At 36.5% G+C, this 19,165-nt stretch overlaps 1 protein-coding gene and 1 pseudogene across 2 annotated transcripts in view; one reads left to right on the forward strand and one right to left on the reverse strand.

The window, feature by feature from the left end:
• The window catches only part of KCND2 (potassium voltage-gated channel subfamily D member 2), a 488,170-nt gene that overhangs the window by 213,414 nt on the left and 255,591 nt on the right, over nt 1-19,165 (forward strand). The window lies entirely within an intron of this gene.
• Nucleotides 10,895-11,664, reverse strand: LOC125931044 (iron-sulfur cluster assembly enzyme ISCU, mitochondrial-like; annotated as a pseudogene).

Here is a 19,165-nt window from a genome sequence, read left to right on the forward strand (position 1 = left end):
CTTTTTTGTCTTCATCTTAGAATGACCATTGTGATTACTCTATCACATCTCCAAATTCCTGTTTGCCGTATAACGTAACAAATGAAGAGGTACCAAGGAGGGGCACCTAAGTGACTCAGTCAGTTAAGTGTCTGACACTTGATTTTGGCTCAGGTCATGATCTCACTCTCACAGTTTGTGGCGTGGAGCCCTGTGTCCAGCTTTGTGCTGACAGTATAGAGCCTGCTTGGGATTCATTCTCTCTCTCTCTCTCTCTCTCTCTCTCTCTCTCTCTCTGCCCCTCCCCCACTAGCACACACACGCTCTCCCTCTCTCTCTCAAAATAAGTAAATAAACATAAAAAAGAGGTTCCAAGGAATGCAATGTGGACATCTCTTGGGGGAGGGGGGTTGGTGGCTACCATAGTATTGTAAAAGGCAGACTATGACAATATGATGAGAATTATGGAAGTTAGATCCATTGGACCGGGGGGAAAAATTACATCTAATAGACATTTTGACTAAAAATAAGTCAAACTTTAGTCATGATACGTGGAATAAGAGAGCTAGGCCTACCCATCAGTTCCTTAATTCTCGAGACTGAACTAGAATAGGGTCAGTGTTCCTAAGAAAAGGGTAATGCACTGCGGTAGTTCCTGTTCACTCCATTTTATTCTCGTTTTTATCAATCTACTAGAAAATCTAGCAGTTTAATTTCTGGTACATTTGGAGGCCATCAGGTGTTCTTTAAATGCAGCCTCTCAAGAAAATAAAGTTTCACCAGAACCATCTGGCAAGCCTACATTCACAAGGGAACAGAGTGGCAGACCCAACCTGCTTAGGATACACATTTCATGCAAATATGTGAGGCACAAATGCTACTGATCTCAAGTCTGGAAATGGTCAATGGAGGTCGCTTTATTGCTGTGCATTCTATTATTAGCAATATGAAATTTCCCGTCTGTTTACTTCTTTTTGTCACCTGAGATCAGTGCATAATAAGCTATACACAATACATTCTACTAAGCTCTGATTCAGGAAAGAAAACAATTGTAACCAGAAGTGGGTGTTGATGCCTAATACATGTAAATGTAGCAAGAAACTATTAGACAATGAAAGTTAGCTCCCAGATGGTACTACCATCTGGAACATAAATCCATAAAGGTACTTTGGTAGTATTTTTGCAATGAAAAATCAGGCCTTACTGAGAATTTTTAATGGCCACTTACAAAGTTCACTGTTAACATTAGTGTTGATAAATGACAATTATGCATATATATACAAACTTGCATTCATCAAGGTAGGCTCTAGAAGCTTCAGGCCTCTGTTAAAGAAAAAGCATACCCTAAAGTAATCCGTATCTGGGAGAATGCATGCAGCTGGTTTAGTAAATGGGATGTGAAAATTTTTAATTCCACATTTTTAAGTATTTTAAGTGCAGAAAACAGCATTCATATATTAGGACTTTTCTCTTTGTTTTCCATTTAAATCCCTCGTAAATATTAACTAAGTACTTTACTTAACTCTCTCTTGCATTCTCGTTTCACAGACATATGAATAAGAGATAGAGCATTAGTATTTATTTGCAGCTTTAAAGTAAATAACAATTGGAGTCCCTTTGCTGTAATATGATTTTCTCTAAAGCAGATAGGGAAATGAGGATGGCTTTGTCTGAACACTGTCGTAAGGAGTGTCCTTAATGTCATTATGTTATCCACAGTACAGATCTGTGGCATCCTTCAGACAGTACTGCAGTAATGGTTCTTTCTGCTGATAATTTGCACAAAACCTGCCAAATTTATACTTGTAACATTCTTTTTTGGAAAAAAATAAAGTGACTTCTAGTTAGGAACTTAATTTTCTATAACATATTTTTAGAAAATTGAATTCTTCTATGGTATTTTAGAATCCATAGCAACAACAAGCCTATCTATATGCTACAGTTTTATTTACATATTTATGTATTTTTTTAACAGGGAATTGGTTCCAGTGTTGCTGTTTTCTATGGAATGAGGGTTGAAGAACTTTAGGGCTGAATTTCAATGTGATCTATCTGAGAAATGTGCAATAAACAGCAGACAGATTGATTTCCTAGAAACATGTCATAATGAGATTGCCCAGGATATAGACCCAGCTTCAGGCTTATTCTTCATTGATCCCTGACTGAAAACAGGGATGCTTCTGACCGTGAAATCCCACTTGTTTCCATGTTAGAACTTACTAAGGGAGCATGGTCCTGGATAATAATAGCAGATTCTAGAAAGATCTTTATGGATATAATACACACACACACACACACACACACACACACACACACAGAATGCCTCTCATCCTCAAAGTGCCACTCCCCACTTTAAAACCCCTGTATTTAAAAATTAAATTGAAAACTTACTAACTTTTGATCCATTATGCATTTTATTGGTATAAATTCCTCAAATGTCAAGCATGAGTAATTCACAAAACATAGATGAATTGGATCCTCTCATTTGTGAAGCCCAGCACTTCATCTTTTTCATACCTCTGTAATGGAAGAGGTTTAGTTATTAGCCGAATGTAATTTTATAAAGATGTGTATTTGAAAGTAAAATGGAATTCATGATTTTGTCCATGAGTGGCATATTTAAATTCTGTTTCACAGTGAAGTGCAACATATAATTCCAATTTGGAATTTTAAATATCTTTAGTGGAGGCATAGCTTTTTAGCATTAAATGTGTCCTGTGTGTTCATTCTTAGCTCCCTGGTGCCAGAAAACTTCAACAAAAGGATGCAGGAGAGTCTAACAACACTAATATTGTTAGAAAGTCATTATCAGCCAATGCTCTGTTTCAGTAGTGGAGAACTGGGAGTTCAAGTCCTAGTTTCGTCCCTGTCTGTTTTTATCTGCCAGATGCATAGGATATTCCCTCAGAAATGTTCAAGTGGAATATGACAGAGTGAAAAGCCAAATTAGCAGCCCTGGACTGTGGCCATGAACAGGGGTGAAATACAGATCAGCACAAATTTCCCCCATCTTTTCTGTTACACCAATTGTGAGTGTTTTTCTGATTGAAATAATTATAAATCTGATATGAGTCTGCTCAGTTGAAAACTACCCAACTAATTACGTGATACTAGCATTGGTGTTACTCAAATTAGGGACTCAAAATCTATCTTTTGGTTCATAAGGAAAAAAAATAAGAAGACTGAATTTTAAAGTCCTATTAGTAGCATAAAATGTCACACTTGGTTTATTGGCTCCTTACACAAATTAAGAATATTGTTTGAGTTATATTTTGATATTTGAGATTATGGCTAGTAATTTACCTTTGATAGTAGGGGTATATAGTAGAATTTCATTTCGTATTCTTACTTAATATTAAGCATAGAATTCTAGAGTGGCATAAGATCTAAAATTGTTTTCCTTTTAATAATAACAATATTAACATTTCTTCCAAATTTGTGTATGAAAATCAGTACACAGAGTACCTCTCTTCCTAAGAAACACTGATGATATAACAAATTAAGAAAGTTCAAGTTTTACAGAACACCAGGCACCACTACTAAAGCCATGAGCTGTATCTGTTCAGAAGAAAGGGATGAAACGTACTCACTTTGTTAAATGAATTGCGCACTGTTATTTTCCAACTAGTAATGTCCATAAGTCTGGGACATGTATTTCTGCAGACTCCTACTTCATCTTCCACTCTACCATCAAGCACTTTAACATAAGTGATTATATGTGCCCTGCCTATTTATCTCTTCTCTAGGTCAGCTAATGTCAACCTCTTTTTTTTTATGCAGATCAGATGCTTTATGTCCCAGATCACAAACCTTAATAACATTTTTCAAAGGTAACCATGTAAAGACTATTGTTCCCTTCATAGACTCCCCCTCCCCCAATTCCTCATCCAATTTCCATAAACTTTTAGCTAGAGGATATGCTTTTGTTGCTGTTGTTATTTGGTTGGTTTTGTTTTCAGGAAAAAAATGATAAATTTAAATGAGAAGGAACTAGGTGACCTTTAACTTCCCTTTCAAAGCTTAAAGAGGTTATAATTCTGTAAGAATTAAAACCAGTCTAGAAAGGCGTAGAATGGACACTATCGTAGTAGACAAAGGGGAATAGAGAGGACTAGATAAATACCCCCTGTAATTCAATACATTTGTCATAATATTATACATGCATTATTATTTGACATTATATATGTAATAAAAAAATATCGGCAAATGCATCCAATATCCATTTATTGAATGATGTTCTTGGTAGGGCTCCACAGTTAAGCCAGTGTGTGAATTGGTCATAGAGCTTAATAATTCCCCATATACATCCCATTAACTTAAATAAGAAAAAAGAAAAAAATGTGTTTGTATGTGTGTAATATTAAAACCACTAGAAATTATAAGTGAACCATTAATAGACATGGAAGATACTGGAGTTAACGTGTTGATTGAGATTCCATGTAATCAGCCATCACACCAAATTATATGCAAACCATACCTAACCATTATATAAAATGTTAATAAGGATGTTTTTGAGTCAGCTACTGTGCTTTAATATGACAGAATAGATTACATTTTTTCTTTATTAGTATTACTTCTTGAGAATCAAATGTAAAGTCACTATCTTTATTGCCTATGTGTCCTCTAATTAAAGATGTCATTAATGGTTTCATATTATAAATCCTTAAACAAAGATAATTAATTGTGACAGATGTATAAATAGTAGCAATTTATGGTTATTTTGACTAGAATTATACATTCCTCCAAATGTGTAATTGAAGAAAAGATTATTTTACAAATATCTCCAAATTATCTCTAAATAGAAAATACATGATGAAATGTTGACACCATGGATCTGGAATCACTCACATTTGATACTGCAAAGTATACCTTTATTGACTTGAGTAGCATTCCCATAATGGGTGTCCAGAAACTTGACCTCTTTACTGTCACTATCTATCTGCTTCACTCATAGTCAAGCTATTTAATCTAACATTTTAATTTGCTATCACCTCACAATCACCGCCATCAGGATCTATGTTATGAGGAGACTGATGATGACAAGACAACATTATTCCTTTGAAAATTAACCCTGTTGGACAGGACACTCAATTCTACCCTCAGTTACAAAATATCAGAGTGAACATCCACTGTTCTTTGCAGTACTTATTGAGTAGCGTAAAGTGTTGGAGTGAACTGTAATAATAAGGTAACATTCAATAAAGCAAATAGGGAAAGGAATCACATACCTTTAGAGATGTAGGGGCATCATGGATGGTAAAATCTTCAAAGAACATGTGCCCAATGATAAAACAACAACTAGACTATAAAAGTAAACATTGTTAATGTGCCTAGTATTACCTCACTATAACTATTGCTGTTATTATCTGCATATTAGATATAAGGTAAACAAAATTCAAGAAAATGATGCAATTTATCTGAGGTTATATTGCTACCAAGTGATGAGGGCATGGGGGGGCTTACTACAAGGAATATGCCAAGATAGTGTAAACTCTGGAATGAGTGAACAGCAAACTAAGAAAATGCTGGAAGAGTAGCTGGAGTAGAAACCTTTATTGTACCACAGTGGAAAGCGCATGGGCTTTAGAATAACATTGTGTTAGTGCCAAATCCTTGTCATCAGCTCATGATTATGGCAATTTACCTACCCTCAAGTTCATGTAAAATAGTGATGCAATATTGTTTTCCTAAGATTGTTGTGAGGCTTGAATTACAAACACACGCACGCACACACACACACACACACACACAATTTGTTTGGGGTTATTTTAGTTGGTAGATTGGTTGATTGGTTAGTTAGTTGGTTTTTTAACTTTATAGAGGGAACCTGCAGTCTTGTGAAAAGTTCAAGCTTTGGAGTGGCCATAATTAGACTTACTGAACTAGACTCTTAAAACAGAAATTACTCAGATACAGAATGCTGTGAACAATGGGGAAAAACTGACAATAATGGTAGATTTGTAAGGACAAGTGGTGACACTTGGGAAGATATTTAGGAACAGCTGTAGCCATGGACCTGGGAATCTGCACAAAGCTGAAAACCACAAAAAGGTTGGTAAGAGATGACAAAGAGTTGTGAATAGTTAATAAATCAGGATTCAGAAACAAAACCAACATGAAATCCAGCTGTGATGGACAATGATGGTTAGGAGTGTACTAATAGCCAGGATGGCTGCAGACTAATCCCAGAATATGGAGTCTTCTGGTCATGACCAGCCCTGGGAGCCTGCACAGGGCCAGCACACAGCCACAGCGTTAGGTGTGGAGGAAATGCTGAGGATCAGCTGCAGTACCCAGAGATGGAAGTGTCCCTGGTTCTGAGGTCCATGTGAGAGAGCTGGGTATGGAGCTTGTGGTCACACTGGTGGTTGATGGAATGTGATCCAGGGCAACCATGGGTTATACTTAATTTAAAGGACTTAACTTCAATGCACATGGCCACTCTAAAGTGTCTGGTGACAGCAACAGAAAGCATCATTATGGGAAGGCATCCAGGTCAGGTTTCATCACTCAGGGGCTCTGCACATTTTCCAACTGAAAGACTTTCCACTGTGATCATTTGGCTGAGTCTTTCTAATTGTTGAGAATGCCGCTCAAGTACCATGTCTTCAAAAAGGCCTCCTCCCATCACCCATCCAGTACTTCTACTTTCTTCTGCCCTGTTATGTTTGTATCAGGACAGCACATGTCACTCAAACACCAACTCATGCTTGGAGGTAAAATAACTTCTTTATTATGTCTATAATTAGCCCAGCCTCCTTCGTGTACACTCTATGCACTGGTTAACAAGAAAAAATGAAAACTTTTAATTCAATCAAAAGTGTTTTTTTTTTTAATTTAATAATTTTAACAGTGTGGAGGAATATTTAGCTTCCATGGATGAAATGTGTACTCTCTCAGCTATTTTCCTCTCATCTTCTTTCCCTCCCTACGTTAGTCACCTAGTATATTGGGGGAGGGAAGAGGCTGTGCAACCTTTTGCTGAGAAAGGAGATTCAGGATCCCTGGGAGGTGTCCTCTGCCCCCTTGGGAGTATAGGGTAGTACTGTTTATCCAACCAGTTGCTACTTGTCCCGTTGTTCTTCTTGACTGAAATCTGAAGTCATATAACTTGTGATGTGGCCTTAATCCTGTGTCACTCCATGATTGCCACATTTTCTTGTCAGCTTGAGCAATGCACAATCCTTTTTACAAAGCCACCTACCCCAACTCTTTTCTGTAATGACCACCTCTCAGAAATTCCCTAGCCACAGCTTCTAGATGGGGGTCATGGACTCCATCCACATGGGAACTCAAGTTCCCCAGTGCCTGGCCATTCTGCTCTGCCAAGTTCATGGGAAGACATCAGAGGTGCACGTGGGATCATGAATGGTGACTTCTTTTCAGAATCCTTGATGAGGAATAGAAACAGGAGCGTTCTCTGTCCTTGCTGCTTTCCTCAGCTTTCCTACCGCCCTGACCACGATCTCCCCACCTCAACACCCATGATCTTCATCTAGTTTCTCCAGGAAAGGAGGGTAGAGGATGTTGAGGGCATGTGTTTCTCACCATATTCTCATTCTAGTCTTTGAGAAGCAGGACCTCAATCATCTATCTGTTCTCCTCAAGACTTGTTTTTGACCACTGAGGACCTAGATTTAGATATCAAAACTGAGTATTGTGCGTTGCACTTCAGGGGAACTGTTGCTATAATAAATGCCAATCCCTTTTAGACATTTTTGTTCAGGAAACTCTTACATTCAGAAAGGCAAAGGAGAAAAAGGGGATTTAATATTTTTAAACATTATACCCTCAAGAAGCTGGAGGTAATTCAGTTTTTCTCCTTTAATTTAGCTCTTAAAGTTGGGATAGATAAATATATAGGAATATGTTCCAGTTTATATCAAGGGAAAAGATAAAGTCAACTAACAGTTGTGGAGTGACTGCTATGTGCAAAGTACTTCTCTTTATCATTTTATTTCCTCCTCCCTTAAATAAGGATCTTCGTAATGATCTTGCATAATGCTTGCTATGCAGAAGGCTAAATGCTGTATCCTTTTCCTTCATATTATTTGCAACTTAAAATTTGCATAATTTTTCAAAATTACAAAGCCTTTTTATTTACATTTTCTATATCAGATCATCATACCAGCCCTGTTGTTGTGGAGGAAGGTCATTAGTAACTATTTTAGAGGTGGAAACTGAAGTTCCCAGAGCTCAAATGACTGGCTACAGGGTCAAATAAAAAAGCATGGTGAAGGGACAAATAACATGCATGGAGGAAATGTCACTATGCTCTACTGTTCCGGGTTTCCTCATGTTAACAATGATCATATGGCCACATAGCAATACAGTAAATTGTGTAAGCTGTGACAATGCTGAGTGCTATGTTAACAGAAATCTGGCTGATTCAGTTAAATTTGGTTAAAATTAAGGACAAAGAGGCAAAATATGATAAAGTTCCCGCTAAATCAAACCGCGGTGCCTCAAATCATATACTGAAAATTGCCAGAAAATGGTAATGGGAAGATGGAAAGTGCACCAGGTTTCAAAGGTGAATGCTCATCATTGTAAACAATCCTAAGAAATGCTTCTTCATTCCATTAGAGAAGAATGTATTCATTTTGAGGAAACAGTTGCTTTATTAATGGTAACCTTTTAAAGCTTCCATGAGGCCTTGGCTATGACTGCACAGACCCTGGGGAGATAGTAACCCAGTTCAAATCCCAGTACCATTTCCCACTTGCATGACCACAGGCAAGCCACTTAACCTTCAGTACCTCAGTTTTCTCACTGTGTAAATCGTTCCTATCTGATGGGGTTGTTGTGAGGCTTAAAACACATAAGCCAACTTACCCAGTGTCTGGTACGGAGCAAGAAATTTCCAAGCATTACTAGAGTGTAAGCTCCTGAAACAAGAGATTCTTGTCTGTTTTCTTCACTATTATAATTCCAGAGTCTATATCATCCCTTGACCTAGAAAGCTACTTTCAAATACATGTCAACTAATTGAATACTTACTATTTAACCAAATAAGCAAACTAGACAACATGAAGCCAACCAGCCCACCTCACTCTATTCATCTAATAAGCCCTCTAACTCAATTAATACTTTAGGCTTGAGCTGTCCTTATTCATATTAAATTGTGTTTTTCTGCTATATGGTGTGTTTGCATGTGTGTCTGTGTGGGAAGAAAGAGAGGGGGTAGGTAGGAAATAGTGCTTTTGTACATGACCTCACTAATTTTATATTTACGCCTTTCAAAAAATCCATTATACCCTCTCTCTTTTCAAAAGAGGTATGTGCTGACTTGTTAGAGGACAATACAACCTAATAAAATAGAAATAGAAAGTTACAACCAATAAAAGGAAAAGAAAGCAATATCTAAACCATAAGAGTAATTGCTGGGTTTGAGCATCACAAGGGGCTCTACATTTTTGCACAGCCCTTAACCTTTCCGAATGCCAACCAGCAGGGCTGGCCTCATCTCATGACTGAAGTGTTAAATTAGGTAGCTATCACCACAGGACATTTTTGAGAAGTAGTTAGATTGTTCCATGACCCTAGCATATTTCTCCCTCTGGCTTAGCATCAAGTATCTGAAGTTAAGATACAGATGTAACAGCAGCAACAGAATAGCTTAAATATGTTTAGAAGAGCTCTTATTATATATAGCTGCTTTACTGTAAGCTACCTAGCTTAGTATATGCTGACAATCTTACTATGTACTAAGAATCTGAGATGGGCATTTTGAACAGTGAAGCACTGAAATATATAATTTTAAGAGGAAGCATAGAATTGCACAGAACTGTCTGCTAAGGCAGGTGGTCTGAGTAAGGCATTGTAGTCAAGCATGCTAGACAAATTGGGGGTTTATATGGAGTTGAGTAAATTAGAGTCATATAGGGCCAACGGAATAATTCAGCAACAGTTGGTGGATGTTTGGATTCCATATTTTAAGATCAGCATGAACACCTATAATTATTACAAGACACACAAATTGGAGCTAAAACTAATGAGTTGCTTTCTTTTTCAAAATATAGGTCACAAAGCTCTCAATTTTATCTCACATCACCAGCTTTTCCTTTCAAGTACTCAGAGTAGACTCTCTTTTATATGCTAACAATATAATAATAATAATAATAATAATCTTTTAATCACTCATTCATCATGCATCACATTAATTTGTCAACAATTTGTAGCAAAAATTAATAAGAAACTGACCTTATAAAGTCAATTACATTATAATCTTTATGCTAACTCTTAGGATCACCCTTAAATGTAGCCCAAATGGAAAATATGTCCTAAAGCACTTGTACTACTTAAAGGATGCTACAGGGGTGCCTGGCTGTTTTAGTAAGTAGCCCATGTGATTCTTGACCCCTGGATGGTGAGTTTGAGGACCATGTTGGGTGTAGAGATTACTTTAAAAAATGTTCTAAGAATATAAAAATTTTAAAATTAAAAAAAGCATGCTACAAACATAAAAGATACAGTCCTATTATATATAGCTTTTTTTTTTTTTGGTCTTCCTATCTTTTATTTATGATATAATAATTGCTTCTGTCAAGTAATCATAGCAGGGCTTTCTACTTGTAATCTTCCCCAAAATAGAATTAGGTGAAAGTAAATATTTGTGCACTTTGTGGACTACCACACTTGAGACTTCGTTATTGATTTCAGTCTGGAGGCCATGCACACAATTCAACATACACACCAACTGGGTTAAGGTGATAAAAGTGGGCTGAAAGAAAGGACGGGATTTGGAACAAGTAAATTGTATTTTGCTTGCATTAGAGCCGCAACGTGACCAACAAAAGCTGCTTGTCTCAGAGTTCTTTTATTGTAGTGTGAGGAGCTTCTAAATAAACATCTATGGTGATTGGATGGCGAGTGAGCAAACAGTGATACGGCCTGCTGGACGCTTGGCAGAGGCTTCATGTCTTCTTCCCTACTTCTTTCTTGGGTTCTTGTTTCAGTTTGTAATCAGCCAGGGCGGCCTTGATTGCATCTTCAGTCAGCATGGAGCAGTGCAGTTTCACGGGGGTGGAGGAGGCAAATTTCCTTGGCGATATGTGTGTTCTTGATGGTCAGGGTTTCCTCCATGGTTGTCCCAGTGGCTAACAAGCTAGAGGCACTTGCAGAACCACAGCCAAATGTTTTAGGGGCGCCTGGGTGGCTCAGTCAGTTAAGCATCCGACTTCAGCTCAGGTCACGATCTCTCGGTCCCTGAGTTCGAGCCCCGCGTCGGGCTCTGGGCTGATGGCTCAGAGCCTGGAGCCTGCTTCGGATTCTGTGTCTCCCTCTCTCTCTGCCCCTCCCCCGTTCATGCTCTGTCTCTCTCTGTCTCAAAAATAAATAAACTTAAAAAAAAAAAAAAAAGCCCATATGACTTTGGGCAAATCATAAAAAAAAAAAAAAAAAAAAAAATGTTTTAAACCTGGCAACCACAGTCTTCTCCTTTCCATCCACTTGAACCCGGCATTTCATTACCGTCACCCCAAGCTGGAGCCCCCACCAATCCAGTGCCAACATTTTTTATGTCTTGTCAAGAGTCCCCACATTTCTAGGATTTTCATAATGATTAACAGTCTTCCTGCGGTAGAGGCAGAGCGGGGTGGTGGGGAAGTCAACAGCTTCCGGGTCTGCAGGTGCGGGCCCTGAGCAGCAAGGCGGAAGCTGCCCTCCATCTTGGGGCTTGCCCATATGGCACTTCTTAACTGTGCTTTTGTCACTCATGGATTTTCACTCTGTTACACATTTAAATGATCTTACATCACTCATAAATTCTCACTGGGACACACTAGCAAGCCCCCATTGATATCAATAAGTTCTGATGATTTTTCAGGGGGAAAAAAAACTTACCAATAAGTGAAGTAACATTTTCACTTTACAATAAGGTTGTCACTAGAACGAAGTTCTGCTACTGTCTTCATTTTTTCTTTATGCCAGAGGCCCATGGAAAGAGTGGAAATTAATTTATCCTCAACTTAGATAATGAATCATGAAAAAAATATACTTTCCTGATGTAATATGAAAAATAAAGAACTGCTAAAAAAAATTTAACTCTCTAATGATCTCGGTGAAGATTGGTTTAAATGTTTTTGAATAGTATAATTATAGCTGTAAGAAAATAACTGAATTAAAAAAGCTTTACTAACAATTCATATTTCTGACTCAATAACAATTTCTTGTACTGGCCTCTGGCTATCATGTTTTCTATCAGACTCGAGAGACAGAATCTTTTATCTCTTTCTCAGACGAACGGGGAAAATAACCATACTGGAGATTTTATAATTATATCCAAGTAAAATAGAAGGAAACTTGATCCTCTCTAATTTAATAATGTATTAAACCATTAATATTTTTCTTTCTCATTATGCATTTTTTTGTAAGAAGGATAGTACCTTAGAGTCTTCTCCATGGTTCAAATGATAAAATTCATTTGAATTTGATACTAACCAGGGAAATAAGTATTTTCTGCATCTTAGCTGTAGGGAACAATTGAAACAAATGTATTGAAATTCATGACTCACACTTGACTACAGGCAATATCAACTTAAAATTCAAGGTTGTAGTGTTGCAGATGTGTCATGAGGTTTCTTGCATACAATTTCATCAAGGAGAAACAAAAGAAAAGCAAGACCTCATAACTTTTTTTCTAAGAAGCTTAAGCTACATCCAATGTGAAGCTATATTGGTGTTTGTTTATGAGAAAGATATGTATGACAGATCCCTGTCTGGGGATGAAATGCTTTCATTTCAAACACAGAACATACTCATGTGAAATAAAGTAATACTTCAATTTTAAATACAGATTTAGTCGATCTACTCAAATTTTACCAACATATGTATTTGAATAGAATATTTTGATCATAATCATCTGTATAACAATAAGGGTAAGGCAAAAATTATACTGGGTATTCATAAAATATCAGCTCTCTTGTATAATAAGACTAACCTAATATTTTAAAAAGAGGTATGTTATCAGACATCCAAATCTCTGTTGTATCAACTAATGAAAAACTATGTTTTAAAGCTTGACTTTGAAATACTTTTTACTTTTACTAACTTGTGAACTGAAAAGACAAGAAAGGAGTGTAAGCATTTGGAGTTACAAAAGGACTAGAAGAAATGTTTATAACCACATTGTAGTCCTTAAAATGAACCTGTAATGAACTTCAAAATATATATCATTATTTTCAACAGTAGTTTCTTTTTATGGGAGAAGAATTTCAAGAAATATTGAAAAAATACATTCTGGTGTTTTTCCAGAAATTTCTAAAATGTTTATTCTGGTAATTCACAGCATGTATTTTCTGTCTGATATGTTTAAATACTTCTCTAAAGGGAGAAAGAATCAGAATACTCAAATATAGAAGGGATGTATCCCACTATTACATGGTAGTGACAGAATGGTGATGAAGGCTGATACCTGCTCAAAGCATAAACTTCTGGGGTGCCTGGGTGGCTCAGTTGGTTAAGCGTCCGACTTCAGCTCAGGTCATGATCTCCCAGTTCGTGGGTTTGAGCGCCAGGTTGGGCTGTGTGCTGACAGCTCAGAGCCTGGAGTCTGCTTTGGATTCTGTGCCCACTCCCTCTCTACCCCTCCCCTGCTCATGCTGTCTCTCTCTCTTTCTCTCAAAAAGAAATAAACATTGAAAAAAAAAACTTTTTAAAAACATTAACTTCTGTGTTCAGTGATCAAGAGTTTTATTCATAAAAAAGACTTTAAGGTTTAAAATGATACAATTAGCACATCTTCTATTAGACTCTTCTTTGACCATATAGATCAGCTTTCATATGGCAATTAGAATAAGTTGAATATTGACTGTAACTGCGTCTGTGCATATGCTAAATTCTCTTCTTCCACTGTCCAGAAGGAATAGTATTTTAACACCATGATCTGTGGATAACTGCAATACAGGAAAAGCTACATAATAGAGATTACAAAGCATTTGTAAATGCAAAATGTTCTACCTTTCTGATAAAGGCATCATTTGAGAACTTTGGACATAAGTTGCCAAACTTCTAAGAGTCATAGGTTAGAAACACATTGTTTGTCAATGAATGATTGAATAATGATTGAATAGCTCTTTTAAAAGATAGCTTTTGGTAAAATGACATGATCTAGGAATTTGTTTTAAAATACTTCAGGGGCACCTGGGTGGCTCAATTGGTCCAGCTCAGGTCATGATCTCATAGTTCAGCTCCTCAGTTTGAGCCCCGCATCACATCCTGCTGTCTGCTGTCTGTTGTCTGTGGGAGCCAGCTTTGGAGTCTTGGTCTCCATCTCTCTGTGCCCCTCCCCAACTTGCACGCATGCGTGAATGTGCACTCTTTCTCTCCCTCTCTCAAAAATAAATAATCATTATAGAAAAAAAAAATCTAAGTGGTTACTATAAAATACTTAAGAAAAATTGGGAGAGAGTGGTTAAAGCAAATGGGGCAAAATCATAAAAACTGTTGAATTTGATGATTTTAAGAGGGTTTGGTTTATTTTTCTCTCTCCATTTCTATGTTTAGTTTTTTTTCATAATAAAGTTTTTTGAGAAGATATATTTTAAGTTGCCATTAAAATTCATAAATTGATAACATACAAGCATTTGTCATATTTTACATCAGATTTAATTCTCTTATCTCTGTGCTATTTCTAATATTACTAGCTCCAGAATTATATGAGGAAAATATGTCTTGAGTTCTTTCTGGTCATTAAAATAAACTTTTTGTGACATTTTTTAGATGCCTGAAAAATTGTCTTGAAAGCTCTTAGAAATCTATAAGGTGAAAATCTTTTCTTCTTACTTTTAAAGGCCAAATTGATGTTTTTTTTCACATTCACATACATTTCCCATTCCTCACAGCATCTAAACTTGCAGTCCATACTCTACTCAAATTAGTTCAAATGTGAGTCTAGGGAGCCTTGAAATCAGACTCTCATCATATTTTTCGTGTTTATCTAAAAACTTACCTGTAACTGCTCTTCTCCCAGAAGTAATCACTGGATAAATTAATTGCATTAATTATGCTATACAGCTAGTATAATTAAGTCTAATCAGTTAATCTTGCTAAACTTGAAACTACCATAGTCCTTGGGGCAGTCAAGCTTAGTTGCCTACTTAAAAATCCATTCTTTCTCCTTACCTTATTCACAATGGCCTTATACCCAAGTAAAGAATACCTTTCACAGACTCCCTTGCAGCTGTGTTTTGAGAAACAAAAGTTAGGCAACATCCAGAAAGTATTTTTAAAGAGAGAGAGGGTGCTCTTCTCTTTATTCTTTTCCTGCTGCTTAGAAGATAGACCAGATGCTTCCAGCTCCAACTGCCATCAAGGATCATATACTATACTATAAGAATTATACTTTATTTATAATAATAATATTTGTTGGCATTTATTGAATATTTGTTATCTTCATTTAATAGGTGAAAAACAACAAAACAACAAGGGTTGGTAAGGTTAAGTGGCTTGAGAAAGTTCACGTAGACCTGAGATGCAAGCCTAGGATTGCCTAATATGAAAGCTTAGATTCTTAACCACTGGGCTGTAAGGCCGTATACCTTAAGGATTGATTTAAAAAATACTTAATTAGCCTTTTTTACCAACATTATCAGAGAGTTTAAGAAGAATGTAGTGTTAGTACCATGTCTTAAAAGGTGTGTGGTTTTCAACAAAGGGAGTGTTGAGGAGAGAAACACAAGAAAAGCAAATATGATTTAGAATTTGCACTATTGTGTTTGAGAGGCCGTATGATAACCAGGAGGACATACTCAACAGACAACTGGAACACAGGTCTGGATCCTTCAGCTTTTTAAAAAGGCAGAACTAGACACAGAGATTTGCAAGTTATTTGCATGGAAGTGATAGGTAAAACAGAAATAGGTGATATTATCTGAAAAGAGAAATGGGAAGCTAAAAAATAAGACCAGTGAAGGATTCTTGAAAATATCTGCATTTAGTGAGAGGGGGAAATAAAGAATGTAGCAGTGGTCATTGAGAAGATTCATCCCAGTGAGAGAGGAAAACCAGGAGCCTGCAGTGTTAAGGCAAGCAACGGTTAGAAACGGAAGAAAGAAGCAGTAGTAGAAAAATGTTACAGATATATTTGATAGGGCAAGGATCCAGAAATTGAAAATTAGAAAGGGATGCTAACCCTGAAGAAAGCAATTTCAGACAACTAACATAATGAAAGACTGGCTGTGTTAGATTTTTAAGTAAATATGAGATGAAGAATTAGACACACCGAGTATAAAATATTGTTTCTAGAAGTTTGACAGGGGAGGGGGGAATGGGTATGTGCAGGTACCTGAGTGGGAAGAATCAGAGAAGATTCTTTTGTTGTTGTTTTGCTTCGCTTCATAAAATTTAACGTGGCAAAACTTGAGTATGTGATAGCAGAAGAGAAATAAAACTACGCAAAAAAAAAAAAAAAAGGAATGTGAAGATAAAGACAAATAAGAGATTCATGAGAATAAGATCCTAGGAGAGAGACATAGGAAAAGAAAACCTTTTAGTAAACATTAGGAGAGATGAGTTTTAGAAATGGGAAGGAAATACTGCCTTGGAGACAGGAAATGAAGCAGGGTAAGTAAGTGTGAAGGACACATTGATGTGACCCTAACAAATCTATTTCCTATTGAGTAGCTCTTGTTACTGTCACCTAATCCTTCATTTCTTCTTCCCGGTTTAGAAAGGGCTTCAGAAATAGCTAACGCAAGATTTCAGGGTGGTGGACAGGTGTCTTGTCTTCTTGATTCTTGATGTCTCCCATTTTGGAGTTATTTTCTGTAATTATATAAAGGCATTACATCTACTTTCTGTTATGCAGCTATGGAATTTATTTCATTACACAGATAAGAGGAGGAATATCCATTTCCAAAAAGCAACAAATTTCTCATGTGGAATGTATTTCAACAAACACTGAAATACATTTTAACAAATACATTTTTTTCCTAAGATTAAAAGGGTTGTTTTCGACATTCCCACTTAAACTTGCTTATTATACCTTTTAATACTGTTTCTATTCTGAGTATTTTTATTTTTGTTAACTGCTATTTATGTAACCTATCAAATAGATAATACAAAGTTCTTGCAGAACCTCCAATTAAGAGATGGAATCTACCATTTATGAAACCCTTCATTTTATTTTAAAAATTTATCAAGTTTTTAGTGTTCAACAAAAAAAATCTGCCAAGACGAGGGCTTTATAACTTTGTTTTTTTTCTTTGTAATAAAATAAATTATACACACACATATACATACCCTATTTCTAAGATCTAGGCTTATATGCATTATATACACACACACATATGTTTATACAATATATCATACACATTTTTATATATGCAAAAAATTAAAATAAGTTTTACTAACATTTTTTTTTTAATTTAAATCCAAGTTAGTTAACATATAGTGTAACAATAATTTCAGGAATAGAATTTAGTGATTCATCACTTACATATAACACCAAGTGTTCATCCCAACAAGTGCGCTCCTTAATGCCCATCACCCAATTAGCCTATCCCCAGACTCAACACCCCACCAGAAACACAGGGCCCGTTTTCTGTATTTAAGAGGGTCTTATGGTTTGTCTTCCTCTCTGTTTTTATCTTATTTTTGCTTACCTTCCCCTATGTTCATCTGTTTTGTTTCTGAAATTCCACATATGAGTGAAATCATATGATATTTGTCTTTCTCCGACTGACTTACTTGCCTAGCATAATACACTCTAGTTCCATCCATATTGTTACAAATGGCAAGATTTCATTCTTTTTGATCTCTGAGTAGTATTCCATTGAGTGTGTGTGTGTGTGTGTGTGTGTGTGTGTGTGTGCGTGTGTGTATACACACATACATACCACATCTTCTTTATCCATTCATCAGTCGATGGACATTTGGGCTCTTTCCATACTTTGGCTATTGTTGATAGTGCTGCTATAAACATATGCCCCTTCAAATCAGCATTTTTGTATCCTTTGGATAAATACCTAGTACTGCAATTGCTGGGTTACAGAGAAGTTCTATTTTTAACTTTTTGAGGAACCTCTATACCTTATTCGAGAATGGCTGAACCAGTTTGCATTCCCACCAGCAGTGCAAAAGCAGTACTCTTTCTCCACATCCTTGCCAACATTTGTTGTTGCCTGAGTTGTTAATTTTAGCCATTCTGAGGTATGAGGTGGTATCTCATTGTGGTTTTGATCTGTATTTCCCTGATGATGAGTGATATTGAGGATCTTTTCATAAGTTTTACTAGCATTTTAATCAATATTGTGAAAACTTCTAATTTGTCAATGTTCTTATTTTTAACATAGGTTGAACTAGAATGTAATCTTTTATTTAATGTAATACAACCATTAACATTAACTGGTATGTTGGTATTATATTAATGATGAAATTACCGAGGTTGTATTTTAGACATTATTTCTTCAGCTTATAAAGCTCTCATCTAAATATCAAATCTTAAAATGCCAATAGTTTATTATCCAAGGGTAAGAAAATCTCTATTGTCCCCTCAAATAATGGCAAGAAGGACTTGACTCCATGGCAACATGAAATATCAAAGTGTGGGAATGGAAATACAGTGCCTGCCCAAGAAAAAGGACAAAGATATGACCATAGCTTTTTGAAAAACACAAAAGAGGATAACAGAAGTCCTCGATTTGCTCAAAAAAAGATTGACCTTGAGATGTTTCACAGAAGTCCTACATCCACTGGATTCTCTATGGATAAAACCATGTACTATATATGTGAAAGACACTAGAGAATTTTTTTGTATGAAACAGGAAATATAAAAGAAAATTCAGAACAATTGCTACCTCCTCCAAGAGGCTGCCCTGACCATTCTTTCTAAAAGAGTAATTTGCAGGGGTGCCTAGGTGTTTAAGTTGGTTAAACGTTTGACTTGATTTTGGTTCAGGTCATGATCTCACAGTTTGTAAGTTTGAGCCCTGTGTTGGGCTCTGCACTGGCAGCACGGAGCCTGCTTGGGATTCTCTCTCCCCTGTTCTCTCTGCCCACTTCTCAATAATATTTATTTATTTATTTATTTACTTACTTACTTACTTATTTATTTAGAGCTCAAGCAGGGAATGGGCAGAGAGAGAGGGAGAGAGAGAATCCCAAGCAGGGACTCACTGTCAGTGCAGGGCCCAAAGTGGGGCTCGATGTGGGGCTTGAACCCATGAACCGTGAGATCATGACCTAA

Source organism: Panthera uncia, chromosome A2 (genome assembly GCF_023721935.1).
Source record: "Panthera uncia isolate 11264 chromosome A2, Puncia_PCG_1.0, whole genome shotgun sequence".
In the NCBI taxonomy this organism is placed as follows: Eukaryota; Metazoa; Chordata; class Mammalia; order Carnivora; family Felidae; genus Panthera; species Panthera uncia.